General features: G+C 43.0%; 1 protein-coding gene across 1 annotated transcript in view; it reads left to right on the top strand.

Annotated features, from left to right (window-relative positions):
* LOC126412750 (uncharacterized) overlaps nt 1-10,950 on the top strand; it is a 347,766-nt gene extending 336,816 nt beyond the window's left edge. The window contains exons 7-9 of the mRNA XM_050082495.1: nt 1,479-1,576; nt 1,671-1,777; nt 10,599-10,950. The gene's annotated coding sequence lies outside the window, so the exon portion shown is untranslated. The remainder of the gene's footprint in view (nt 1-1,478; nt 1,577-1,670; nt 1,778-10,598) is intronic.
* The last annotated feature ends 16,952 nt before the right edge of the window (nt 10,951-27,902 follow it).

The raw sequence follows: 27,902 nt of genomic DNA, 5'->3' as shown, positions 1-27,902 counted from the left end.
GTTTACAGATTTGAAGATGGTTGTAGCAAAACAACCGAAATTAGTCATCGTGCTTTAATTTTATAATGAAAATTGCCGTCTAGGCATTAAAATATTTTTACATTAAGAATTCTTTATTTAATAAATTACATTATGACCGCTGTCTCCTCCCTCAAAAAGTCATGCATCACGACTTTCTGAATGGTGTCTACGAAAACTTCAAACTGATGCTGCGCTTCAATGAAAGATATGGTTTATGGATAAAGCATAGTTTTCAAATCATGGACAGGTCATTCTTCGCAGTATGACTATGGGTCAATTCAAAATATACACTGGTTACGTCAAGTGGAAAATCAAAGAACTTGCTGTGTGGCCACTGTGGGCTCTGAAGTTTGGAAGATAGGAGGTCAGGTATTGGCGGAAGTAAAGCTGTGAGTGCGGGTCATGGGTCATGTGAGGTTGGAGTCCTAGTAGAGCGCACAGTTTTAATCTGGCAGATAGCTCCACAAAATGTGCTGCTCGCTTACCAGACTGAACACTTGCGTACTTTTATCAAAGGTAAAACAAGGAGTCCATAAGTAAACACTGTCGACTTCTAACGGGGTTCAAATGGCTCTGAGTACCATGGGACTTAACTTCTGAGGTCATCAGTCCCCTAGAACTTAGAACTACATAAACCGAACTAACCTAAGGACATCACACATATCCATGCCCGAGGCAAGATTCGAACCTGCGACCTTAGCACCTAGAACCGCTTGGCCACCCCGGCCAGCACTAACGGTGTCAAAAGCTATGCGACATGGATCTCTGCTGCGGTAAGTCTAGATGAAATTCAACATGTAGTACTGTGACTGGGAAATTGCTTTAAGAGTATCTATCAATGCTCAGGGTCCACAGCTGAAGTACTTTATAAGACTCTTATAATAATAAATACACTAACTGTATCTGATTTTGCTGCCTTTCTAGATTTAGTACCATAGGACTGACTTTAATGAATTCCTTTTACCTGACGGCGGGGCGGTGATTTGTGCCTCTGTTACCTTGTTATTACGTGATTAAGTTGCAAATGTCGTTGGGATCCTCTTAGAAGGCTCTTTCTATTGCGACAGAGTAAATGATATAGTTCCATGCAAAGAAAAACAAAATGAATACCATAGCTCGGCAGGCGTAAATGTTAAAAAGGTACTCGCATACGTCAGAAAATTCCGCTCCTGATACACACAATTCCAATGCACAGTATTTTACAGCATTATCCTGTGGCATTCAGACCATGGAATACAATCTAGCTATTTTCCACTGGTGTTTTAATCTTGCATTATCTTTGCAGTTGCTCTTCTATTATATCGCATCTCCACAAGACTGTACGTTAGTACTTTTGTACACTCAGAAAAATATCATCCTTGTACTCTCGCAGTCTGGCAACCTGTGAAGACAATACTGTTTGTTGATCTGACCAGTCTGCTGGTTCTTCTGACTCTCTAAACGCTCAAATGTTTCAGATTCGGATATGTGACGAGGCCTGCCGTGCTGACCCGCAGGGAGGGACGAGCTTCCGTCCACTGGCCAGGTCCGGGGATCGAGACCCGGGGCTTGGCAGGTGAGATCTCACAAAGCGCCTACGTTGCATGCTTTACGCCCGCCCTCTCTCTCCAGTAAGGCACCCTATGTCACGATAATTCTTCTTTTTACAGGTAATTTGCGGGAATTATGACGCTACGGAGGAGGCCACATCCCCAATAAAAGCTGGATGAGACAAAACATTAATTCCTTATGTTTCACGCCGGAACACATGCAGCAGGTTAGTCAAATTCCACTACGAAAATGCTGATGGATGTAACAAAGATTAGCGGTTCCTGATGAGCTATTACACACCTGGAAAACATGGTTGTCAGTGTACTCAATTCATTTCTTCACCATAAGAAAAACATTCGTTTGACTATTTCTTCTCTTGTCTTCCGTCAATAGTCACATTAAATGTCCCACACGCAGATAAATACTTCATCTGCAAAATATCTTGATTCTTTGAGAAAAAATTTTTCTCTTAGAAAAAAATCCCTGAGGTCTCCCTGCCATTGAGGGTGCCTCGCGTTGGTATAAAGAATTTTGATGCTGACTACGATGTCTCAATTAATGAAATAAGCTGTTTTACCCTCTTTGTTTACTGCCAAAATGAATATTTGAGTTAAGAGCCGAGAGAAATACTAGAGTGGAAAATACAAAACTATTGTACCGTTCTGTGTTATCTATTCAGGACTAATTTCTGCCTTAACCAATTTCTTCCTGTGTACATGGATTTTAACAAACCAACGTTAAAAATAAACAAGAATTATAGATCGTACAGAAGTCATCTGCATAGTCAATTGGTAACTAACTAGGCCAGAATGATAAAAAAAATAACAGCTGAAGTAGGTACACGCAACATTAGCATAAATCATATAAATATTAACAATATGATATCAGTCACAAGAAAATACAGTAGCTATATTAAATGCCTCTGAAGCTGAAACTTCCTCTCAGATTAAAACTGTGTGCCGCACCGAGACTCGAACTCGGGACCTTTGCGTTGCACGGGCAAGCGCTCTTCCAACTGAGCTACCCAAGCACGACTCACGCCCCGTCCTCACAGCTTCATATCAGCACACACTCCGCTGCAGAGTGAAAATCTCATTCTGGAAACATCCCCCAGGTTGTGGCTAAGCCATGTCTCCGCAATATCCTTTCTTTCAGGGGTGCTAGTTCTGCAAGGTTCGCAGGAGAACTTCTGTAAAGTTTGGAAGGTAGGAGACGAGGTACTGGCAGAAGTAAAGCTGTGAGGACGGGCCGTGAGTCGTGCTTGGGTAGCTCAGTTGGTAGAGCGCTTGCCCGCGAAACGCAAAGGTCCCGAGTTCGAGTCTCGGTCCGGCACACAGTTTTATTCTGCCAGGAAGTTTCATGTCAGCGCATACTCCGCTGCAGAGTGAAAATCTCATTCTGGAAGCCTCTGAAGCTGTTTAAGAGTGGGAAATGTGAAATTTTTTGCCACTTGACAGGTGCTGATCTTAGTGACTCTCTGATCAACATTGGAAAAGGCACCCTTTCATCTTGTGACTGATGTATACATAGCAATTTATTAACAAAAGAGGGGTAACACACTCAAATATCATAGCCCAGTGACGTTGTGTAATATCCACGCGGCACCTGAGACTGGCCTGAGGGCACCACTAGTCTTGAGAAAGTAATGAATTACAACACAATGTAGGTGTGTTTTAGCCACGGCTTTTCATTTTCACTATATACAGCAGCTGCCGTGCTACACATACAAAACAGATGCAGATACAAAGTCTTCAGTGACAATGGCGTTCGAGGTCCACCAGCGCACCATCCGATTTGTTAATATCGGTTTGCCTGCTGCGAGCAGGAATGTCCAACACTGTACAAAACAGCAAATATCGACTGTTGTTACTTTCAAATCGCGTCCGGCTATCATTGTGTGAGAACACCAACTTCACACCCTTCTTGTGATTTCTGTTCCATCAATTAGCTTTTCACCCATTTAGAACACTACGGAAAATTGTCATATCATAGTCTTACAAAGGCAAGCCCACATGGGACCAGATCAGGAGGAATTGCAAGAACTTTAAATCCTGTCGCATACCATAAGACGTGTTTTTGACTGCAACACTGAGAGGCTGTCGTGATGGGAAGTTCGACTGCAGGCACCATTCAACTGTTTCTGGAGCCAGCAATCGAATAGGCTCTGTAGGAGCTTATAGATGTCAGGGGAGAGAGACTCTTAAGCTGTAAATACCACTTTGAGATCGTCTGCATCATAGCTATACCGGACAGCAATACAGCCTTTGGTATTTGACACCAGAGATAAGATGGACCGAAAAATATAGATAACGGACCCCTTAAGATTATAACTTTTGTAGCTATGTTATAAACGACCAAGAAACTTGAAAATCACAGTGTAACTGTCACTATCATCAGATATGTGTCATTTTTTCACATTTTCAGTGGCCAGAGGAAAGCACATAAAATAATCAATCATTCGAAAGATACCCAAGTGGCCATTGCGTCAGAAGGAGTAGGACATAATGACTGCATAGCGAATAAATATATTGAGAAAATCTATTTTACCTTTGAAAATGTATACTGAGAAAAACTAACTTTACCATACAAATTGTATGTTGAGAGTAAAACATTCTATCATAATATAACTGTCATTTTTTTTCAGGAAAAACTCTTTACTACCACTGCGAAAAGGTGAAGTGATGCAAAACATCTAGGGCACAGTTTTCGTATAAAAAGTCACTTTTGTCCTCACCATTAGTACAGGCCTACATGGCACATCACGGGGAACGTGGACTCAAATTCAATGTGTAGAAAACCATTTTCTTGGAAACCAGCAATCCATTCCCGTCCAGCCATTTGGGCCTTCGTCTGAAATTAGGAGGAAGATTATTCCTCCCTGCCAGGCGCAATGTTGAGCATTGCAGATCGTTAACTGTCAAGTCGAGAAATGTCTCCAAGACCAGGAGACGACTGTAAATTTTCTTGTTTTGAGGTTAAAACGGACTGAAACCCTCCGAAAATATTCCTGTTGTTAGTATTATCTCCAGAACTTTCTTCTTCAACGCATTTCTTCAAATTCAGTAGTTGGTTGCAGCAGTTTTGAAACAAATGCCATCATTAATTACCTTAATTGTTCTCTTCATGTCACTTGAACCCCATTATTGCCTGTCTCGTTGGAATTTATATGTATATACTATAGCTGTAGTCAAAAAATAAATTACTTTTGTTATTTAATACGTGTCACAGGCTCATTGTTATTATTCCATTCACTGTACGTTCATACAGTAAGAAGGGGAGGACAGCTTGGGTATAGCGACGGTTATGTTGGTCACTGGGTGCCCCCTGTACGCACACAGACGTCATTCCGTAACAGTTATTAATTGACTACGACCTCCAATGAAGCAACAAAAATATGTTAGGGAAACCTGCCCGCCTGCCTAGCTGTGTGATATCATGCTCGCCACTCATGCAAGCGGACCCGGGTTCGATTCCAGGCCGGGTTGGAGATTTTCTCTGCTCGGGGACTGGGTGTTGTGTTGTCCTCATCATAATTTCATCCTCATCACCGGCTCGCAAGTCTCCCAATGTGGCGTCGAATGAAATAAAACTTACACTTGGCGGGCGAACTTCTCCGACTAGGGACCTCCCGGTCAACGATGCAACACGCTAATTTTCATTTTTTTTGTTTGTTAAGGAAACCTAACTTACTATGTAAATTTTGTAATAAATGCTCGAAGTGAGAATTTACCTTATATCAGAAGCGCTCAAAACCATGAAAAACGAGAGTGTGAGACAAAGCGGGTTACTGGCTCCTTCAGCTGACAATACGTCACTGAGAGGGTTTCGAGTGACATCTGTATGCAGTTGCCGTACGATTTCAGTGCCGTGCAGACTAACAAAGTCAAAAACCTGTTATGCCGGCACTGACCATTATGCTTACCGTATCCCAATTATACAAGTGTTAGAGATCAATTTTATGCACACGTGTAGTACGTGTCAATTTGATGTTAGATTTGGGTACCCAACGCGACAGTAATGTATCTCGAAGTGCACCGTTGATAGCAAGAGATTACCATCTACAGCAAAACTGCTAGCATAAACGTCTCATCCTGACGAAAGGACATTCGTGGGAAGGTCTAAACACAAAGAGACGTAGGTCATGACTTCTTCGTTAGCCACTCCACGCAGTATACTTACAGTATTCACGACAACCTTCACATTTGAGATGATATTGTGGATGTCATTAGCATCCAAACAAAGTAAAAATGTGTAGAGTAAGACTGCTACGAACATAGGCCAACTCCAGAAACTGTTGTAGAACAAATGAACAAATGATAATTACGTAACTCAATAATGTTGGCAACATTTCTGGACCTACGTCATTTAGATTCATTTTTAAGCGAAAAAACATGGAGGAGCAGCTCTGATGTAACACTCTCTTTTCACACACATAATGTTTGTTGCCGCGCAAACAATGTATTATACCGTAATGCTAGACGCTACTTTGATTTTTCTCCAGTTCCTACAGTGGTGCAGTTAATAAAGTTTCGGATCTACTTGTTTGTTTCGTGGTCAACATTTGCAAAACTCTAATTCCTCTGCCTCAAACCTCACTCTATGGGGAGAGAGGGAGAGTTTTAGCTTTAGCGAATCAAAATTTATGAAGTAAATTAGTACACTACTGGCCATTAAAAATGCAGCACCAAGAAAAATGCAGATGATAAACAGGTATTCATTGGACAAATATATTATACTAGAACTGACATGTGATTACATTTTCACGCTAATTGGCTGCATAGATCCTGAGAAATCAGTACCCACAACAACCACCTCTGGCCGTAATAACGGCCTTGATACGCCTGGGCATTGAGCAAAACAGAGCTTGGATGGCGTGTACAGGTACAGCTGCCCATGCTGCTTCAACACGATACCACAGTTCATCAAGATTAGAGACTGGCGTATTGTGACGAGCCAGTTGCTCGGCCACCATTGACCAGACGTTTTGAATTGATGAGAGATCTGGAGAATGTGCTGGCCAGGGCAGCAGTCGAACAATTTCTGTATCCAGAAAAGCCCGTACAGTATCTACAACATGCGGTCGTGCATTATCCTGCTGAAATGTACGGTTTCGCAGGGATCGAATGAAGGGTAGAGCCATGAGTCGTAACACATCTGAAATGTAACGTCCAATGTTCAAAGTGCCGTCAATGCGAACAAGAGGTGACCAAGACGTGTAACCAATGGCAACCCATACCATCACGCCAGTATGGCGATGACGAATACACGCTTCCAATGTGCGTTCACCGCCATGTCGCCAAACACGGATGCGACCATCATGATGCTGTAAACAGAACTTGGATTCATCCAAAATAATGACGTTTTGCCATTCGTGCACCCAGGTTCGTCGTTGAGTACACCATCGCAGGCGCTCCTGTCTGTGATGCAGCGTCAAGGATAACCGCAGCCGTGTTCTCCGAGCTGATAGTCCATCCTGCTGCAAACGTCGCCGAACTGTTCGTGCAGATGGTTTTTGTCTTGCAAACGTCCCCATCTGTTGACTCATGGATCGAGACGTGTCTGCACGATCTGTTACAGGCATGCGGATAAGATGCCTGTGATCTCGACTGCTAGTGATACGAGGCCGTTGGGATCCAGCACGGCGTTACGTATTACCCTTCCGAACCCACCGATTCCATATTCTGCTAACAGTCATTGGACCTCGACCAACGCGAGTAGCAATGTCGCGATACGATAAACTGCAATCGCGGTACGTTACAATCCGACCTTTATCAAAGTCGGAAACGTGATGGTACGCATTTCTCCTCCTTACACGAGGCATCACAACAACGTTTCACCAGGCAACGCCAGTCAACTGTTGTTTGTGTATGAGAAATCGGTTGGAAACTTTCCTCATGTCAGCACGTTGTAGGTGTCGCCACGGGCTCGAACCTTGTGTGAGGGCTGTGAAAAGCTAATCATTTGCATATCACAGCATGTTCTTCCCGTCGATTAAATTTCGCGTCTGTAGTACGTCATCATCGTGATGTAGCAATTTTAATGACCAGTAGTGTATTTTTTATTTATCCGTAACCATTTTCCACGTAAAATGAGAACATGGATTTTCTTGAATTACAGCGCAAACTACCAACTATCAAAAGAAATGTTTAAGACATATTGTACGTAGTTCTTTTATGTATAATCTGATTCTGCAACAAAAAATGGGGGTTTCCATTTGAAATTTTAAAGTTGCCTCCCACCCCACCCCCAGGGGCTGGGGTGGCGGTCTAATTTTAGGACCAGCAGATATCCCCTCGAAAATAATCAACTTCGTATTCTACACATTTTTTCGTTTGAAGCTTATTTTCCGAGTTATTCTGGTTTGTCAAGTTAATATTTTCACCCTGTATATTGCGGAAAGTAATCATCCTGTAACAGTCCCCTGATGCACTCCCGAAGTTACTTTTACATATGAAGACTTCTGTCCGTTCAGAGTGATATGCACTGTTCAGTTTTTGAGTAACTCTTCAGTCGAGTCTTTTTATTTTTTTTTTATATTAGGCGGCAGTGTAGAACTGGTATCGAATGCCTTCCGGAAGTCAAGCAATACATCGGCCTGGGAACCTGTATCTACTGCCTTCTAGGTCTCGTTGTCAAACAGTGTGAGCTGGGTTTTACTCGATCGTTATTTCCGGAACCCATGTTGGTTCCTGCAGAGGAGATTTCCGGCCTCCGGAAGTACCATAACAAGCGAGCATAAAACATGTCCCAAAATTCTACAGCTGACGGACGTCATAGATATACTCCTACAGGTTTGTGCGTCTGTTCGACGAACCTTCTTGAAAATGGGATTGACCTGTATCTTTTTTTTTTTTCAACCATCAGTAACAGTTTGCTCCTCCAAAGGCCTACCACACACTGCTGTTAGAAGAGGAGCAAGTAATTTCGCATTGTGCATGTAGAATCGTATTGGTATCTTATCAGCTCCTCTGTTGGCCGATTTCAGTTGTTTTTCCATACCATGTCAATTACTTCGATAACAGCCATTTTTCGTCCGTGTGACGATCTGAAAGAGACACTACAGTGTAATCTTCCTCTGTTAAAATGTTTGGGTAAAGACTTTTAGTATTTTGCCCTTTTCTGTAAAGTTCCGTTTCACTGTCATTATAGTTAGAGAGCTGTGTAACGAGACTGATCGAAATCAGGCTTCCTCGTGTCGCAGAGATGAATGTACGCTAGCAAATGCTCTTGGTACAATATAGAAAGATGGCAACCTAAATTCCAAGAGCTACATCACGCGTTTGAAAACATCATCTTAAATGCCACAGAATGATGATGTTCGGAAGGGGCGACATATGGACTACATTTTAAAATCCCCAACACTGATGAGTTTCCGTTATGCATACTGGCACATGAACGCTCTGTCAGAGTTCGTATGAATGCTGGTAACGTTCACGTTAGTTGATCGCTTCAAGTTGTTGACAATGAGTATAGGAGTGTCACACTCAACGTAATACGAGGGCAGTTCAATAAATAATGCAACACATTTTTTTTTTTCTGAAACAGGGGTTGTTTTATTCAGCATTGAAATACACCAGGCTATTCCCCAATCTTTTAGCTACACAACACTATTTTTCAGCGTAATCTCCATTCAATGCTACGACCTTACGCCACCTTGAAATGAGGGCCTGTATGCCTGCACGGTACCATCCCACTGGTCGATGTCGGAGCCAACGTCGTACTGCATCAATATCTTCTTCATCATCCGCGTAATGCCTCCCACGGATTGCGTCCTTCATTGGGCCAAACATATGGAAATCCGACGGTGCGAGATCGGGGCTGTAGGGTGCATGAGGAAAAACAGCCCACTGAAGTTTTGTGAGCTCCTCTCGGGTGCGAAGACTTGTGTGAGGTCTTGTGTTGTCATGAAGAAGGAGAAGTTCGTTCAGATTTTTGTGCCTACGAACACGCTGAAGTCGTTTCTTCAATTTCTGAAGAGTAGCTCAATACACTTCAGAGTTGATCGTTTGACCATGGGGAAGGACATCGAACAGAATAACCCCTTCAGCGTCCCAGAAGACTGTAACCATGACTTTACCGGCTGAGGGTATGGCTTTAAACATTTTCTTGGTAGGGGAGTGGGTGTGGCGCCACTCCATTGATTGCCGTTTTGTTTCAGGTTCGAAGTGATGAACCCATGTTTCATCGCCTGTAACAATCTTTGACAAGAAATTGTCACCCTCAGCCACATGACGAGCAAGCAACTCCGCACAGATGGTTCTCCTTTGCTCTTTATGGTGTTCGGTTAGACAACGAGGGACCCAGCGGGAACAAACCTTTGAATATCCCAACTGGTGAACAATTGTGACAGCACTACCGACAGAGATGTCAAGTTGAGCACTGAGTTGTTTGATGGTGATCCGTCGATCATCTCGAACGAGTGTGTTCGCACGCTCCGCCATTGCAGGAGTCACAGCTGTGTACGGCCGGCCCGCACGCGGGAGATCAGACAGTCTTGCTTGACCTTGCGGCGATGATGACACACGCTTTGCCCAACAACTCACCGTGCTTTTGTCCACTGCCAGATCACCGTAGACATTCTGCAAGCGCCTATGAATATCTGAGATGCTCTGGTTTTCCGCCAAAAGAAACTCGATCACTGCCCATTGTTTGCAACGCACATCCGTTACAGACGCCATTTTAACAGCTCCGTACAGCGCTGCCACCTGTCGGAAGTCAATGAAACTATACGAGACGAAGCGGGAATGTTTGAAAATATTCCACAAGAAATTTCCGGTTTCTTCAACCAAAATTGGCCGAGAAAAAAAATGTGTTGCATTACTTATTGAACTGCCCTCGTATAAACTGGTGAAGGTAAAAATGCTAGGACCAGGGATGGTGTACAGAAATTTAGAAAATACGCTCTGAAATTTAACGTATCAGTGTCGCTAGTAATGTTGCTAATAATGAGTAACAGAAATAATGACACCTCAGTCTCATACATTTGCTTTTTAACATTTACACATAGGTTAAATAACGTAGGTAATTGTTCTTTTGTCTCTTTTCAGGTGTTGATGAATGTACCAGAGAAGAAGACGTGGGACTCATCTCTTGTGATCACGAGATATAATGACAGACTCTAAGCGTTCAAAAGAACGCTCTGCCTGTTTTTGCGTGTGTACATGTGTGTGTGTGTATCTGTGCGTATGCACAAGTAGCAAGAAATACGAACTGCTCAGAAACGAATTTCTAGTCATGAAGATGGAAACGATGGAGTCTATTTTTATAGAAAAATGATATTCAGTTTTATAACTCATTTTTGAATGACGCTTAATGTTACCTAAGTATATTGAAGTTGTATACTCTTATAACTTCGCCGAAACCAGATCTCGCATATTTATACAAAATGCAAGTATAAGAATAATAGCTGTTTCCAGTAAACTATTAAACAAGAATATTATTCAAATATGCATTACTTATTGTTCATATTTATTTCTTGACTTACCTTACACACAAGTACAACCTTCGACATAAACGTTTTCAGGGTGTGGTACCGGGTCCTAATGTATAAAACTACTGCTGCTGCAGAAAATACAACGTTTCGGCCACGGTTGTAGCGACCTTCTTCTGGGTCTACTGGCCGCTGCAACCGTGGCCGAAATGTTGCATTTTCTGCAGCAGCAGTAGTTTTATACATTATGACGCGTTAGCACACCCAGAAAACTTTTATGTCAAGTGCAACAATGTTGCAACTGCTAACAACTCTCACAACAAGCGGAAGAGGAAACGGCACTGTGCAAATTTTGTCAGCGAAACTATACCGGGTGATCAAAAGTCAGTATAAATTTGAAAACTTAATAAACTACGGAATAATGTAGATAGAGAGGTAAAAATTGACACACATGCTTGGAATGACATGGGGTTTTATTAGAACATTAAAAAAAACCAAGTTCACAAAATGTCCGACGGATGGTGCTGGACAGCAAAACGTCGCCGGCCGCGGTGGTCTCGCGGTTCCAGGCGCGCAGTACGGAACCGCGCGACTGCTACGGTCGCAGGTTCGAATCCTGCCTCGGGCATGGATGTGTGTGATGTCCTTAGGTTAGTTAGGTTTAAGTAGTTCTAAGTTCTAGGAGACTGATGACCACAGCTGTTAAGTCCCATAGTGCTCAGAGCCATTTGAACCATTTGAAGCAAAACGTCAGTGAGTGCGCATGACAATTCTGTATAAAAGGAGCTGTAATGAGAGAGAGAATCAGATGCGCCAGCAGTCGCAGAATGTTGACGTTACCTGAAAAGGCACTTTTAGGGAAGCTGTATTATCAGAATGGGGAATGTGCTAGCTCAGCGTTACGATCCTATCGCCATAGGAAAGGGATTCGAACAGGTAAAGGTCCGTTGACATATGCAGCTGTGGCGAGAATGATTTCAAAGTTCCAAGCCACGGGTTGTTTAGACGATAGACCCCGTAGTGGCCGACCGAGCACAAGGCGTAATGCTGCTGAGACAGCTACTGTTTGGTAGGCATATAGGCGTACCTTCCGATGCTATCCGTACAAAATCCATCGCCATCATGAACTGTTTCCTGGCGATTTAGTGAAGCGGAGGGCATTTGTGGCGTTACAAAACATGGCGGAAGGTGACGATTGGTTGAGTAACGTGTTGTGGATCGACGAAGGTCATTTCACGCTCCGAGGGTCTGTCAACTCCCACAACTGCCGAATTTGGGCTACCAAAAATCCTAGAACTGTCTTGGAAACTCCATTGCACGACGAGAAAGTCACGGTATGGGTTGAATTTACCACATCTGCCGTTATCGGGCCTTTCTTCTTCCAGGAAATGCGTGACTCTGGTTTTGTAACTGCTACCGTGACGGGTGAAAGGTACGCCGATATGTTACAGAATCGCATCATCTCCAGCCAGGCTGATAAACACCTGCTGGGACGTACGACGTTTATGCAGGATGGCGCTCCACCCCATATTGCTAGACGCGTGAAACATTTGTGTGCGTTCTTTGGTGATAATCGTGTGCTCAGCCGCCACTTTCGTCATGTTTGGCCTCCCAGGTCCCCAGACCTCAGTCCGTGCGACTATTGGCTTTGGGGTTACCTGAAGTTGCAAGTGTATCGTGATCGACCGACATCTCTAGGGATGCTGAAAGACGACATCCGACGCCAATGCCTCACCATAACTCCGGACATGCCTTACAGTGCTGTTCACAACATTATTCCTCGACTACAGCTATTACTGAGAAATGATGGAAGACATATTGAGCATTTCCTGTAAAGATTATCATCTTTGCTTTCTCTTACTTTGTTATGCTAATTATTGCTATTCTGATCAGATGAAGCGCCATCTGTCGGACATTTTTTTTAACTTTTCTATTTTTTTGGTTCTAATAAAACCCCATGTCATTCTAAGCATGTGTGCCAATTTTTACCTCTCTGTCTACATTATTCTGTGATTTACTCAGTTTTCAAATTTATACTGACTTTTTGATCACCCGGTATTTAGAGAGATTTTAAAATTCTCAAGGAATTACAACGTACAATTATGCAGAACTGTTCGACATGATGGCCTCTGCTGTTCTTTTCTCTGAAATGTTCACTCAGACATCAGCATATTGCACTCTTATTGGCACACGATAAAAGCGTGCCTGGTTCGTTGCCATAACACTTCCATCACGAGTTGGAGAATATACCACGATTTAACGCAGTGTTGTCACCTGGAAATAGTTTTAGTCAAGTTTTGAGACAATCTGGTTTCAAGGTCACCTAATTGCTTCGTAGATACACAGTCATTTTCATATTAAAAGCAAATGTTATTAACATTAACATTTCATTCACACAATATACAAATCCATTACGTACTTATTAAAGTGGGTACATGCTGAACATTTACATAGGTGTGAACTTTTCTAACTTCTGTTTCAGATCGTATGTACGGTATAAAATAAATTTCGAAGGCTAAATAACATCCTACGATAGGACAGAGAACCATTTAAGCATCATTTATCTACACTCACACCTGTCCAACAAGTTTGTCAGTCAACTCATTTCATTGGTTATATGTGGACACAGCGATTAATATTTGTATTTCACTCTTTTCTGTCCCAGGTTAAATTTCATTAGGTTATGTTGTAGGCCAGATTGCTAGATTCTAGAAAGGTAACTGTGAATGTCACTGTCGCATTGAAACCCAAATACATTCATTACAATAAGTAGAGTTAGACCAGAAACGTGCTACCGTGTGAGGTAGCGCATTGGTTACCACAGTGGACTCACATTCATGAGGATGACGTTTCAAATTCGCGTCCGGCGATTCTGATTTAGGTTTGCCGTGATTTTCCAAAACTGCTTCAGGCAAATGCCGGGATGGTTCCTTTCAAAGGACACGGCCAACTCCCTTCCCCATCGTTCCCTTATCCAATCGAACTGATGACCCTGCTGTTTGGTCCCCTCTCCCCCCCCCCCCCCCCCCAAATCATCCGACCAACAAAAAATTTATTGTGAGACAGCTGCAAGTAATCTCCCTTCCTTAAGCAGTGCCGGTCGGAGTGGCCGTGCGGTTCTAGGCGCTACAGTCTGGAGCCGAGCGACCGCTACGGTCGCAGGTTCGAATCCTGCCTCGGGCGTGGATGTGTGTGATGTCCTTAGGTTAGTTAGGTTTAATTAGATCTAAGTTCTAGGCGACTGATGACCTCAGAAGTTAAGTCGCATAGTGCTCAGAGCCATTTGAACCAACCTTAAGGAGTTGCTTCCCGACTGTACTTGTCTGAACCACATACGTGATTATAATTATTTTCTTTTGTGTAAGTTTACATGATCGAATGATTAGCCCGAAAATATTACACTGTGGGATATCTAGGATAAAAAATTCCACGTTCGGCAAGTTACTGATTCTAGCATACAGAAACTGGTAATATTAGCAAAGTAGTAACTTTAACAGATTCAGATATAATTACTTTAGTTCACTTATTCAGCAAAATATAAGTCTCCTAATGCTAGAACGTACAGCCTGTTTATTCCAGATTAGTATATTGACTAGGAATATAATTTTCACTGTAAGAAACGGGACGAATTGTCTTCTCGAAGTTTAAACACATTTGGACAAAATGTAACTTATTTCCACGAAAGACTCGAAGTATAAACACATCTGGGTAAAATGTTACTTTCACGAAAGACTGGATTTCTATTTTCTCTGCCAAAACGCCTTTGATTAGTTTAAAATTATCGCTTTTTTCATCCACAGAAACCACTGAATGTGTGCCCAGTTCCAAATACAGTAACCGTATTAAAATATGACGTAACACAAACATTACTAACACGCTTTACTGCTTCCTCTAGCCCTCGTTTCACAGTGCTCTCCAGTGACTTAATATTATCCTATGCGCCAGTTTCAGACGGTACCTGAACAGCCAAATTTTTATGGCATAATTTTGATATGCTGGCATTTTGTTTCTTGATTTGATATTCCACTGAGCCGTTGTTTGTTCTGGGAATCTCATACATTAGTTCTTCCCTTTTTTGATAGAATCTGAGTCTCCTGGCTACTCGGGGTATTATCGCTGGCTGGTTAGTGCTGCATTTTTAGAGAAAAACGATAGAAACATACCAAGCCTCTACTTGGGTTTACCTCTTCCCATTGCGTTAGAGGCACACTTACTACGCCCCAGTCACTTTCTATTTTCGCTGCTCTACCCATAGCAGTTCTGTTGTTTATGTTTATTTCCAAACAGTGCGTGGCAACCAAATTTTGAATTCGGAATGGCTGTGTATTAATTTACTGGCGAACCGGATGTTCATACAACGCAGGCTCTCGCGTTTGGTATTTGATTTCTTGACGATTTTTGTTTATATGGACATTGGACCACGGCCTGACGCATAGATCTCTGACTAATGTCTCGTCTCTTAACGCGGAGAGAGCAACAGAGGCTACAGAGACTCACAACAACATACTTTCAACAAATTGTACGACCAAACTGATGGCGTGGCTACGGGGAACTCATTCAGCTTCGCTCAGCGCATTTATAAAGGGAAAATGTGAAGAACCCGCCATTCAGACGCCCTGGAAGAAACCGTGTTGTTGGTTTCGGTACGTTCATGATACTTTCGTTTTGTGGAGTCGTGAAGAAGAAGAAGAACTCTCAGAATGTCTAATGACATTAATTCCAATATTAAGTTCACTATTTAAAAAAAGAAAGGAGGTCAGTTTTCATTTTAGTTTATACAGCTGCCGACGGAACTTCAGGGCACAAAGTTTACAGAATGCCCATCCGCACCGAAGTCTCACATAAATTGTAGTCACCATCCCAAACAGACAGGAGGAGCGATCAAAACGTTGGTGGACCGGGCTAAAAGAATCCGTGAACCATAGTACGTGGAAGACCTACTCGAACATTTAAGTACTGCTTTCAGAAGGAACGGCTACTCTGACAAAGTAATAAGTATGGCACTACATTATATAAGATTTGTAGCTTATAGTGAAAAGGAACCACCTAAAGAGAAAGGCTTCCTCTCATTCGTAAAAAGGATCACTGATCGCATCAGCAGAGACTAAGAAGATACGACACTGACAAAATGTTTAAATCAGTAATAACGGTGAGTGAATATCTGAACATTTATAACAGACCTGCTACTGCCCTTTACGACAGCAGGAGTACATAATATCCTAGCACATGCGGCAAGGTTACAGCGGAACAACAAAGAGAAATATTAACACTTAGCTTAAAGAATAATGGAGCAGCTGTTGTCTGGGAAACACAGATCAACCGGAACACCGTGATCTGGGACCAGTGAACCACCAAATTTATTCAGAACAGGAAAGGGTTGAAATTACAAAAATTTGTAGGGGTAAGTGCTATAAGAAAAAGTGCATAACGCCTCCTCTTCTCCATAGTCAATAAAATCCCACCAGAGTCAGAAAACCACAACAAACTGTTAATGATATTTTCAATGAATTGTTAAGCGGTTCTGTTTAATGGAGTCTGCATGAATTTTGAGAAAACGTACTACAGTAAGTTCTGTACAACAAAGAGACAACTTACAATTTATGTGGCATATGAACAGAAGGCAGTTGTCAGGACAGAATGCTCCAAATTTTGAGTGTGCATATTGATGGAAAGTTGAATTGGGAGACCCATTTTACTAAGCTGTTGAAACAATTCGGTTCTTTTATTTTCTCTCGTCGTATATGGTTCAAATGGCTCTGAGCACTATGGGACTTAACTGTTGAGGTCATCAGTCCCCTAGAACTTAGAACTATTTAAACCTAACTAACCTAAGGACATCACACACATCTACGCCCGAGGCTTGATTCGAACCTGCGACCGTAGCGGTCGCGCGGTTCCAGACTGTAGCGCCTAGAACCGCTCGGCCACTCCGGCCGGCTCTCTCGTCGTATACTTGCTAGTCATGGAAACACCGTATTTTGCATATTTCCACTCCTATGGAATAACTTTCTGGGATAACACATCCCTTTCATATAAAAAAACTGGAATACAGAAAAGCGAGGAAGAAGATTAACATGTAGAATGCACCGAGTGATACGTGATACTTACTGGAATTAAGGAAAACGTGGAGGGGAGGATCCACCAATATAACTTTCTTTCCACACACACATTTAACGATATATAAACTGTGTGTTACACATAATAAAAGCATTTAACCCTAAAATTTTCATTAAGAAAATGAACATATTTGCAAAATTCTTTTGATCTTAAACCTCACGTTGAATGAGCTTTTAATATTTGCAAAAGGAATCTGATGTGCTGTACTGCAAAACAGCAAACAGTATGACAATGATTACAAGACGGCCAGACCTGCAGCCCGACCTTTATCGGGTGAAACAGAGGTTTTTGCTGCTGCGCTGGCAGTCGGTCTTATCAAATGCCCTTCTGCAACACATGACAACTATATAATCACCATTGATGAGAAGAGTGATTATATTACTCAAAACAAGTGACTTAACTTCTAATTTGCAAGTTGTATGTCGGAAGTTTTGGGATTAAGATGCGAAACTGTGCTTAAATGTCAAACAGGTTAGCAAACAATATGACATTGATAAGGCTTCCTTCAAAGCAAACAACCTCTGAATTTCAATCGGCGCCCAAGGTGCGACTGGATCCGAACCCGTCACTTCTGACGATTTTATTTTGACTAAAACCTTGGTAACAGTTGGCTGTTAATATTTTCAAAGTTAAACTGATTGTCAGTTATTAATACCGCCCTGAAGGAACGTCTTGAAACATTAGTTGTGAACACTTATTACAAGAGAACTCACTCGGTGTAATCACAAGATCTTAGTACAACGGGATGTTTAGATTTTAACTAATGACTGAGAAATGCAATTACAGCCAAAAAATTGAACCGGTTAACAGCTAAATCTAACCACAAGGTCCCTCTTTTGTTTAACGGCAACCTGTGCCTTAATACAATTTTACGGGCTGCATTTACGACAAATAGCTGATTAATTACAACATTTATGATCGGGTACAAACTAGAAAGGAAAGGCATTATAATAGTCGGACAAATTCTGAAATGACAGATAGTGTGCTAGTACAATACTACTGCCTGTAGTTATGACTAAAGAGCCGACCAAGTAAAACTCTGAGGGACCGGTACAAACCAGGAAATAAGAAGGAGGGCAGGTAGCCAATGAAACAAACCACCACGAGGATTACAGAACGTTACTCCCCTTTATCAGCAAGCAGTTCCATGGATCGACGGTGCGTCGCAGCGGTTATGGAGTGGTGCTGATGAAAGCCAGGTGGAAGAGGGCAGCCACGCCAGGAGCGGTCGTCCGACACGAGTGTTGCCAACCAACCGCCGGGATGTCGGCCTGCTGCTTGTAGTCGACGCTGACCCCAATGAAGTACTCCAGTATCGTCGCTCTGTGCAGGTCTTCCTTGAGCAGGTCGTGGTTTCGGCCACTTGGACCTCACGGCCATCTCTTGTCACGACGCTACTGCCGTCAGTCTCGAAACTTCCTGCCTCCTCTCTTGAATCAGCGAACCCTGTATCGGCAAGCAAAGACCTAAGGACAAAACCCACAGATACCAACTTTTCCTCATAGATATTAGCAATGGGGCCGCAAGAGGGATAGTCGATACTACACCTGAGCCAGTGATGCCAGACAGAACAGCCTACTAATTCAATGGCGCCATGGCTCACCCACAGTCATATTGTACGAGGGGCGTTCAGAAAGTAAGCTCCGATCGGTCGCGAAATGGAAACGACTATGAAAATCCGATAAAGCTTTGCACAGATGTGTTGGGTAGTGTCTCTAGTATAACCCCAGTTAGCATCACGTCGCTCTTATCATTTCTGAGCTCGCAGTGAGTGCGTAAAGATGTCTAGAAAATAGTGTCTGCCGCCAAGTACGAGGGCCTGGTGAGAAATTTCGCCTGAAGCTATGCAGCTAACATTACATAACTGTCGTGCTGTTTCGTCTTCACGACAATTCTCAGCCGCATTCTGCAGGGGCAATGAAGATGCTCCTGCATCGTTTTCAAATGGAAATGTTAGATTACCCACAATACAGTCCGCAATTGTCTCCCCCTGAGTTTCATCTCTGGTCACATGAACCGCTGTCTTTGAAGACAACATTTTGACACAGACAATGAGGTGTAGGCCAGCGTGGAGAGTTGGCGGAAAGCACTGGCGGCTGCCTTCTATGATGAGGCTATTGAAAAGTTGGTACAACGCTATAACAAAAGTCTAAGTCAGAACGGCGACTACGTAGCGAAGTAGCTGAAAGGTGTAGCTAATTGTTACAAGTAAAACATTTCTGATGTTCACTGTGGTTTCAATTTGGCAATCAATCGGAGCTTACTTTCTGAACAGGCCTCGTAGATAGATCTTCAAGAAGGTTGGCATTTTAGCTACCCCTTCACAATACATGTAGTCGATAGTGAAGTCCTTCACAAATAACTCATCACACTTTGAGAAGACTAATGATGTCTATACCTATAACACAAGAAGAGACAAAATTTAGTGATTACAGAGCTCTCTCACTTCTGATTCGGCGTTAAGCCGTGTTTGTAGGGAATAAGATCTCTTCTGCGATTTGACTTCATACATTAGATGAAATGGTGGGCAGTAGTTTTTTTGTCTTGTTTGCATGCTCTAAAGAAGGAAATACGCTAAGCTTTACCTGCGTTCAAAGGAACAGGGTGTCAACTTAAACGACTGCAGTAGAAGCACGGCGTTGGTGAGCCGACAAAGCGCGTTTTTCTGGGGAGCGACGAGGAGACATATCCAGACAGCCGCGTGCCGCAGTCGGGTTGTGCAGAAACACATTAAGTTGGCCCCAGACAGGAGGCAGACGTCCAGGTATACAACCCCGCGCTGAAAAGTCGCTGATAGCGCGTTGTAGGCCGGGAATAAAGCACAGGACGGGACCTTGTTAGGGAGCAAGCCGCCATAAGAAAGGTAAACGTTCTGCGGATTTCCGTGGGACAGGAAAACTGGCGTCCAGACGTCCAGACACTGATTCAAAACATGTTTGTGGGAGGACGACGCTTTTGGCGAGTTTATGACCATTCTTTGGAAACTTTGAAATGGGCGCAACACTGGAAATAACAGGCTGTTTATGGAGGGTTGTACTTCCACCCTGTATTGTGTTAGCAAAAGACACGGCAAATGTGTGGGAAAGAGGCCGCAAAGCTGAATCTCTTTTACGTTTTCTGCCAATTAACTTTAAAGTCTCTGATTGGTCAAATCGGTTCACAGTGCAAAGAGCATTCTCCGAGCTTAGATTGCCGGGTCTCTACTCGTGATTGGCTTGTGTGAATGTGGGGGAAGTCGAAAAAGAGAAATCAAATGCGCGTTCACCAAAAATGCAAATAACCGGTCTCGCGTTCGGTTAATTCAGAATTTAAATACTTCCATATGAGCCTCTGAAACCCCGGTGGATTCCAGCGTACAGGTGGACCCGTTTGCTGGTCTGCCAAACCAATTTGACTCCGTGCATGTCGGAATACGTCAAATGTTTAGACGGCCGACTCAACACAAATAAGTACACACACGTGTCACTCGTTGTGACCGTGATGATATAAGCAGTACCTCTGACGGTTCAGAAGGTGACTGGAACAGGCTGAAAGTCGCACACTAGCAAAGGACACAAGTCTCACCATTTAGGTAGAGACCTGCAGTTCTTCACTAGCGAAGTGCCAGTACAAGAGACTTGTACAAGAGTGATCATTCTTCCTTTTTCACCGCTTCCTCCTCAGCTCGGTTCCAAAGAGCTGAGGAGGAAGCGGTGAAAAAGGAAGAATGATCACTCTTGTACAAGTCTCTTGTACTGGCACTTCGCTAGTGAAGGACTGCAGGTCTCTACCTAAATGGTGAGACTTGTGTCCTTTGCTAGTGTGCGACTTTCAGCCTGTTCCAGTCACCTTCTGAACCGTCAGAGGTACTGCTTATATCATCACGGTCACAACGAGTGACACGTGTGTGTACTTATTTGTGTTGAGTCGGCCGTCTAAACATTTGACGTATTCCGACATGCACGGAGTCAAATTGGTTTGGCAGACCAGCAAACGGGTCCACCTGTACGCTGGAATCCACCGGGGTTTCAGAGGCTCATATGGAAGTATCTAAATTCTGAATTAACCGAACGCGAGACCGGTTATTTGCATTTTTGGTGAACGCGCATTTGATAACAGATTGCCGCCGTCCATGACTTCAGTGACCAGCAGGAGAGTAAAGTATTATGTACTGTGACGTAGGGCTATAATATATATTTCTCAGCTCCCTGTACTTTCGAAGCACATTTTTCTTTTTTTTTTTTTTTTTTTTGTATGGTAGAATATAGATACTTGGTGGTGGAGTAGTTTGATGCCATAACCTGGATTCACGTGTATGAAGTCAGACAGAGTGATTAGTGTTCTGGTTAGTGCCATATGTCGATCCCCAGCAGATCACTTTGTCCACACTACATCCCATGTTAGTAAGGCCCTTGTTAATTGAAAATGTTTGTATGATGTTTTTTTAATAATTTTGTTGCCTTGTCATGTTTAAGATGAATAAATAGAATGTCAATTAGACTACAACTTCTCCCTGAGCTCTAACTAACAGTTCCTTCCCATTTTATTATTGCACTCTAGATCTGAAACATAAGGAGTAGCTTTTCACTTGGTGCCCACTGCGTGGATCTTTTACTTCATTGACGATAATCTTCTTTCAAAATGACAGCTGTTGCTGACAATTAAAGCTGTCACTGTTTCAGAAAGGAGTTCAGAGTGACTTAATAAAATTTTTTGATTATTCCCCAGTAACATACAACGACTGACAGATAGCTAAGAAAATTAAAGTCTCGACAAAAATTATTTCTTATGTGCAGACGCAGTTTTATTTAGATACTGTTAGTATTTAAAATAAAATAGTTTTAGTTACAACTGCATGAGTAGAACTAAAATATAATATGTACATAAATACTAATATATACATATTCTACAAAATGACTCTTTGGCGTTGTTTGGATAAAAAAATCGTTTAAATGTTTCATGAAACATATACCTAACTAACTAACTAACACATGTCAGCACGACTCCGTCGTCTCAAGCAGCATTCAGATGACGAAGCGTCTGAAACGTGGATACATATATATACAGTTCGACTTGCTGAACTTCTTTAAGTTTACAACTGCTGCCTGTGTCCTTATTGCTTACGTCTCCAATATTAAAAGACGACCCGTTACGCACGGAAATGAAACATAGCTGACACAATAAACTGATTAAGTTCGAAACGGTCAGGGCCATAATCCGTAACAGAGGGATGATATACGTGCATCGACGACGTTTTATAGGTCCTAACGGCTCTGCTCCTATTTTCCGATTGATGGACATGTAACTAACATGCTTCATGCCACTTTTGTAATATACGAGGGCTGTTCTAAAGTAAGGTCCGATCGGGCGAGAAATGGAAACCACAATTAAAATCCGATGAAGCGCTGCACATATTTGTTGGCCAGTGTCTCTGATCTATCTGTCGATCGCGTCACGTCGCTCTTCTCAGTTCCGAACGCGCAGTGAACACGTAAAGGTGGCTAGAAAAGTGTCTCCCGTCAAGTATGAGGGCCTAGTGAGACGTTTCGCCTGATGTTATACAGCCCACATAACATAATTCCCATGTGTTTCCTTCTTCATGCCAATTCTCGGCCGCACTCTGCAGGGGCACTGAAGAAGCTCCTGCAGCGTTTTTGATTGGAACGTTTGATCTCCCACATTACAGCCATTAATTGGCTCCCTCTGAGTATCGTCTCTGCTCACATGAACCGCTGGGTATGAAGACAACATTTTGGCTCAGATAACGAGCTATGGACCAGTATAGAGAAATAGCGGAAAGCACTGGCGGCTGCCTTCTATGACAAAGGTGTTTGAAAGTTGGTACAACGCTACGACAGATGTCTAAGTCGGAGCGGCGACTATGTAGAGAAGTAACTGGGAGGTGTAGCTAACTGTTGCAAATAAAACATTTTTGATTTTCACAGTGGTTTCCATTTCTCGACAGATCGGACCTCACTTTCCGAACAGCCCTCGTAAATACAGTGCTGCGCAAAACTTAAAGATGAAATTAAGTTTCACATTTAAGTGACAAAGCCGGACGAAACTAGGACCTTACATAGAAGAAACAGCTACAGTATAGTACAGAAGTTGAGCTGAAGAAATACACAATGAGATGGAAAGAAATGACTCTTTTAATCAAAGTCAGTAATTACACGGAAATCACCGCAACTCATGATGGTGTTCTGGACATTACAGAATGCGGGAGATAGTTGTTAATACAGGGTGTGATCAACGTGAAGAGCAGTCCATGTTCACCTCTGTATTCCCATGGTGGCCACAAGATCAGCTAGTTCTTCTGATAGGGCGTCCAATTCCTTTACCATCGCATTTGAGATCTGATGTATGGTCGTTGGTGCATGTACATGTGCTAAACGTGCTCGATGGTATTTAATTCGGGAGCATTGCCAGGCCAGTCCATTCGTCAAATATCCTCTAGTTCCAAAGGCTTCTCCACTTGTGCTGTTCGATGAGGTAGTGCATTTTCATCCATAAAATTAAGTCAGGGTCGAATGCAACCCTGAAAAGACGGACATGAGGAAGGTGTACAGTGACATAGTGACACTCACCAGTGAGTGTGCCGTGTTGAGAGATTTGGAGATCAGTATAGCTTCGAAACAATATGCCTCCCCATACCACAACACCTACATTTCCAAAACGTTCATATTCGGCTCTGTTCCTTGGGCATTACGTATTCCCACCTGTTGCCCTGTGACGCTATTTTCAGAATCAGACTGATTCTGCACTCATCTGAGAAGAGTACACGAACCCTCTCCTCGTTGGTACAGTCCCTATGCACTTGGCACCAGTGCAAACTGTGTCGCCGATGTGCGGCTGTCAGAGGGACTGTAGAGTGAGAGATTTCGTGCCTTTCAGTCCTGTTTAAATGTGGTTGCAGTTGAACTCGCTGTTTGACATGAGTCCCTTCTTACCAGTTGCACTATGTAGCGGTTGTCTGACTCTGTAGCTGGCCGTGGTCGACCAACTCATCTCCTTCGGGCAGCTGTGCCTCTGGTTCGGAAAGCTCCCCTTGCACGCGAAACTGTACTGTGAGCAATGACACTTCCTCGGCTACATTCGTCACACTTCAACCTTCTCCCAGTTTCCCGATGTTTTTTCCCCTTGTGAAGTTATCCACATGTGATCCTCGCGCTATGTTGTAATGGAAATCACCACAGTGCCCCGTAACTGCTCGCTGGTTGACACACACAGTCTTTTCCCGTTCCGTTCCTTCGACTGCCTCGTGTTTCGAGACGAGCCCCATTCGATCCTATAGTCACACGTACCTCGCCTCATATCACGTCCAACTTTCTGTGCACGATTGGGAGACCTCTGGGTACATCTTCCTCATTTTCATTGATTTCCCTCTAGGATCTAATATGTTATGTTACTTTATCTACCTCATCCTCATGTGTTGGAGAGCAGTGTATTTCTTCCGTGTGATCTGAATTTCAGGTCGCTGAGGTGCACTCACTTCACTTTTATTAAATCAATGTGTGTGGTACTGTACATGCATGTTTTAAAGCTTCTATGAGCCTAACTTCTCGTACCTAATTTTCTGGCGTCTCTCCTGTTTTGTTGCATATCCATGGGCCTCATGCCTAACGTGGAGTAACAGTATTGCGAATTTACCAGTATATTTTGCAACCATTTACTATGCTTCTAGTGTCCTCCAATTATTCGCGATGTACGTATATATGTTTAAACACAACTACCTCCACGATTCCACAAGACGACTACGTGAAAACTACGAGGCATACAGAAAAATGACACGTATCAGTGGATACAGGGTCTCTCCAAGTTTTTAATTCAGATAACAGTCGCTCAATATAGGCTGCGTTTATGACACGACTACCAAGATCAATTGAGGTACACTGTTCGCTGAAGTCGCCACTGGTGCTTCCTCGAATGTGCAACGCCAATCGCCCGCTTCGCAAATCTATTCGTTGGGTTGCCTAGATGCAGGGATAAGCCAATTCGAAGCGACAATTCGGAGCGGATGATTTCTCTACACGTTCTAGCATCCCTGCCATCTAGTGGTGCCCTCTGCATCTACACGTATTACGAATCCTAATTTGGAGACATGCTCTCTCCACTGATACATTTCATATTTCTGCATGTCGTCCAGTTTTCGCGTAGTAGTGTACTGAAAGCCTGAAGGTACTTATGAAGAACCGAATTTTTTCTTGTAACAGTGCCATCCCCTTTCTCCCCATCCCGAACTCACAGCCTATCTAGTTGGCGTCAGGCAATGATAGCACATGCAGGGCAGTAACAGCACATAAGCGCAATGTAGTATCACATGAAAAGGCACACCGCAAACATATATATTTCCTCTGTTGTATAGGTAACATACGGTACGCCCCATTATTATGTCGTACAAATAATAACAATGACTTTACAGACTACATTCTGCTAAGCATATCTTAATAAGCGTATAGCATACAGTCATATATCTTGTCCCTTCTAGAATCCTCTTTTGCTTGTTTCTGTCGTTGTCATGCAGAAACCGGTGGAAACCCTAAATCATTCCATTTTATGACATTTGCTATGCTACCAGCGTCTATCCTATACCTGCGTGGACGGGTCCCTGACACTTAATTGAGCAGTTTCTCACGTATTGCTCAGCTAACCGATACATAAAAGGTACTTCACGTCATTATGATCTTTACAGCTGCAACCTACATTCTATTAGATAGTAATAAAAGTTTATGTGTCTATAAGTCACCACGAATACCTCAGTACACAGCAGTTACAAGACTGCGTTAAGATAAATTATGGAAGGACTGAGGTTAAGTTGTATTTAATCGTCATTATGGTTTTTCAATACGCATTCAGTGAAGGAAGTTTCCATTACGAAGTATCGGCGTTCACCTTAGGAGGCTTTCTCGCGATGAACCTGCACATGCGCTATGGATATTGGTGCTCACCCATTATGACTCAGTTTGTGAGTTTCTATCCTCGGCTGAACTTCGTCGTAATGTAGAATTCTTAGGTGCATGAGACACAAACATAGGTAAGTGGTGCTTATAAAGATTACGCATATTTGCGACTAATGTGTTGAACTGGAGCTGCAGTAATATCAGAGTCGGGATATCGACTGAATCTCCTCATCATGATCATCACAAGGTTGAAAAAGCTTCTGGTTTCTGTAATCAGTAATTTAACTGCTGAAAAACTTCGTCTCTGAGGAAAAAAAATTAACAGTATCATAGGATCAAGCATCGTGGGGTTGTAGTTCTTTTGTCCGTGTTTGCTTTTAGAATACATATGTTATTGGATGGCTAAACAGTGAACCAGTGACAGCGACAGCTCAGTATATAAAACGTCACAGTGAAGAAAATTAGGAACACAGAAACATGACAAACTGTGAAAGAGATCAGTCACTGTAAAAACATAACACATCAGGAAAACCACACCATGTGATAAAATGCCATGAAAAGGCCCACTGATGATGCTGCAACATTTGTGTGCGTTTTGCTGAAGGCAGACCCCATCCAACAACATATGTATAAAACTTCCTGGCAGATTAAAACTGTGTGCCCGACCGAGACTCGAAGTCGGGACCTTTGCCTTTCGCGGGCAAGTGCTCTACCATCTGAGCTACCGAAGCACGACTCACGCCTGGTACTCACAGCTTTACTTCTGCCAGTACCTCGTCTCCTACCTTCCAAATTTTACAGAAGCTCTCCTGCGAACCTTGCAGAACTAGCACTCCTGAAAGAAAGGATATTGCGGAGACATGGCTTAGTCACAGCCTGGGGGATGTTTCCAGAATGATATTTTCACTTTTCAATATCCTTTCTTTCAGGAGTGCTAGTTCTGCAAGGTTCGCAGGAGAGCTTCTGTAAAGTTTGGAAGGTAGGAGACGAGGTACTGGCAGAAGTAAAGCTGTGAGTACCAGGCGTGAGTCGTGCTTCGATAGCTCAGATGGTAGAGCACTTGCCCGCGAAAGGCAAAGGTCCCGAGTTCGAGTCTCGGTCGGGCACACAGTTTTAATCTGCCAGAAAGTTTCATATAAGCGCACACTCCGCTGCAGAGTGAAAATCTCATTCTGGAAACATATGTATAGTATCATAGGCAATGCACAATATCATTAACTGATTAACATAATCCTCAGGCTGAAGTCAGCAGCCCCATTAAACTACAAATGAAAGTCTTAATGATGTAGCTTGAGTAAACTCGACTTTGTGACACACTAGCCGACAACTCTCTATTTTTTGTTCAACCATCATCACCTCTTGATCAACAGAATGTTGAAATAAATAGGGTAGCTCTGTTCATGGTGGCCTGAATGAGTTGGCTCAGACTATGGTACGAAATACAGTCTTGGGTAAATAAATGTGGCTTAGACATTTTCAAACCATTTGTGGCAGCATTAACGAAGGAGGAAAACACCTACAGTTACTTCCAACAGAATGAAGCAACTGTCCATACAGCCGGACGAACTCTGGAACACATTTACACAATCCTCACTTCTAACAGAGTCGTTTGCAGAGGTCAGTCTGGCCGCGGCCCTGGCTGGCCACCCAGGTCATCTGATCTCTCAGTGAGTGATTACTTTGTGTGGGAAGCCCTCAAGTCTGAGTCTATCGCGACAACCCTGACAGTCTTCAAGAACTGCAGCAAGTTAGTATGAGCTTGCAGCAATTCCTGCAGTCCAGCTACGATACGCCTTCAGCTCTTGCTGACCAGAGATGAATGGTGGCCACTTTCAGCATCTGCTATAGTCAGATTAGTGCTGTGTTTCCTTCCCCCTCCTGTGTTTCTTTGTACCACTAAACTCTGTTCTCCAATCCATGTTTAT

The sequence above is a fragment of the Schistocerca serialis genome, chromosome 7, assembly GCF_023864345.2.
Source record: "Schistocerca serialis cubense isolate TAMUIC-IGC-003099 chromosome 7, iqSchSeri2.2, whole genome shotgun sequence".
Lineage (NCBI taxonomy): Eukaryota > Metazoa > Arthropoda > Insecta > Orthoptera > Acrididae > Schistocerca > Schistocerca serialis.
Note: the sequence above shows the minus strand (reverse complement) of the source record. Positions and strands in the feature narration are given on the sequence as shown.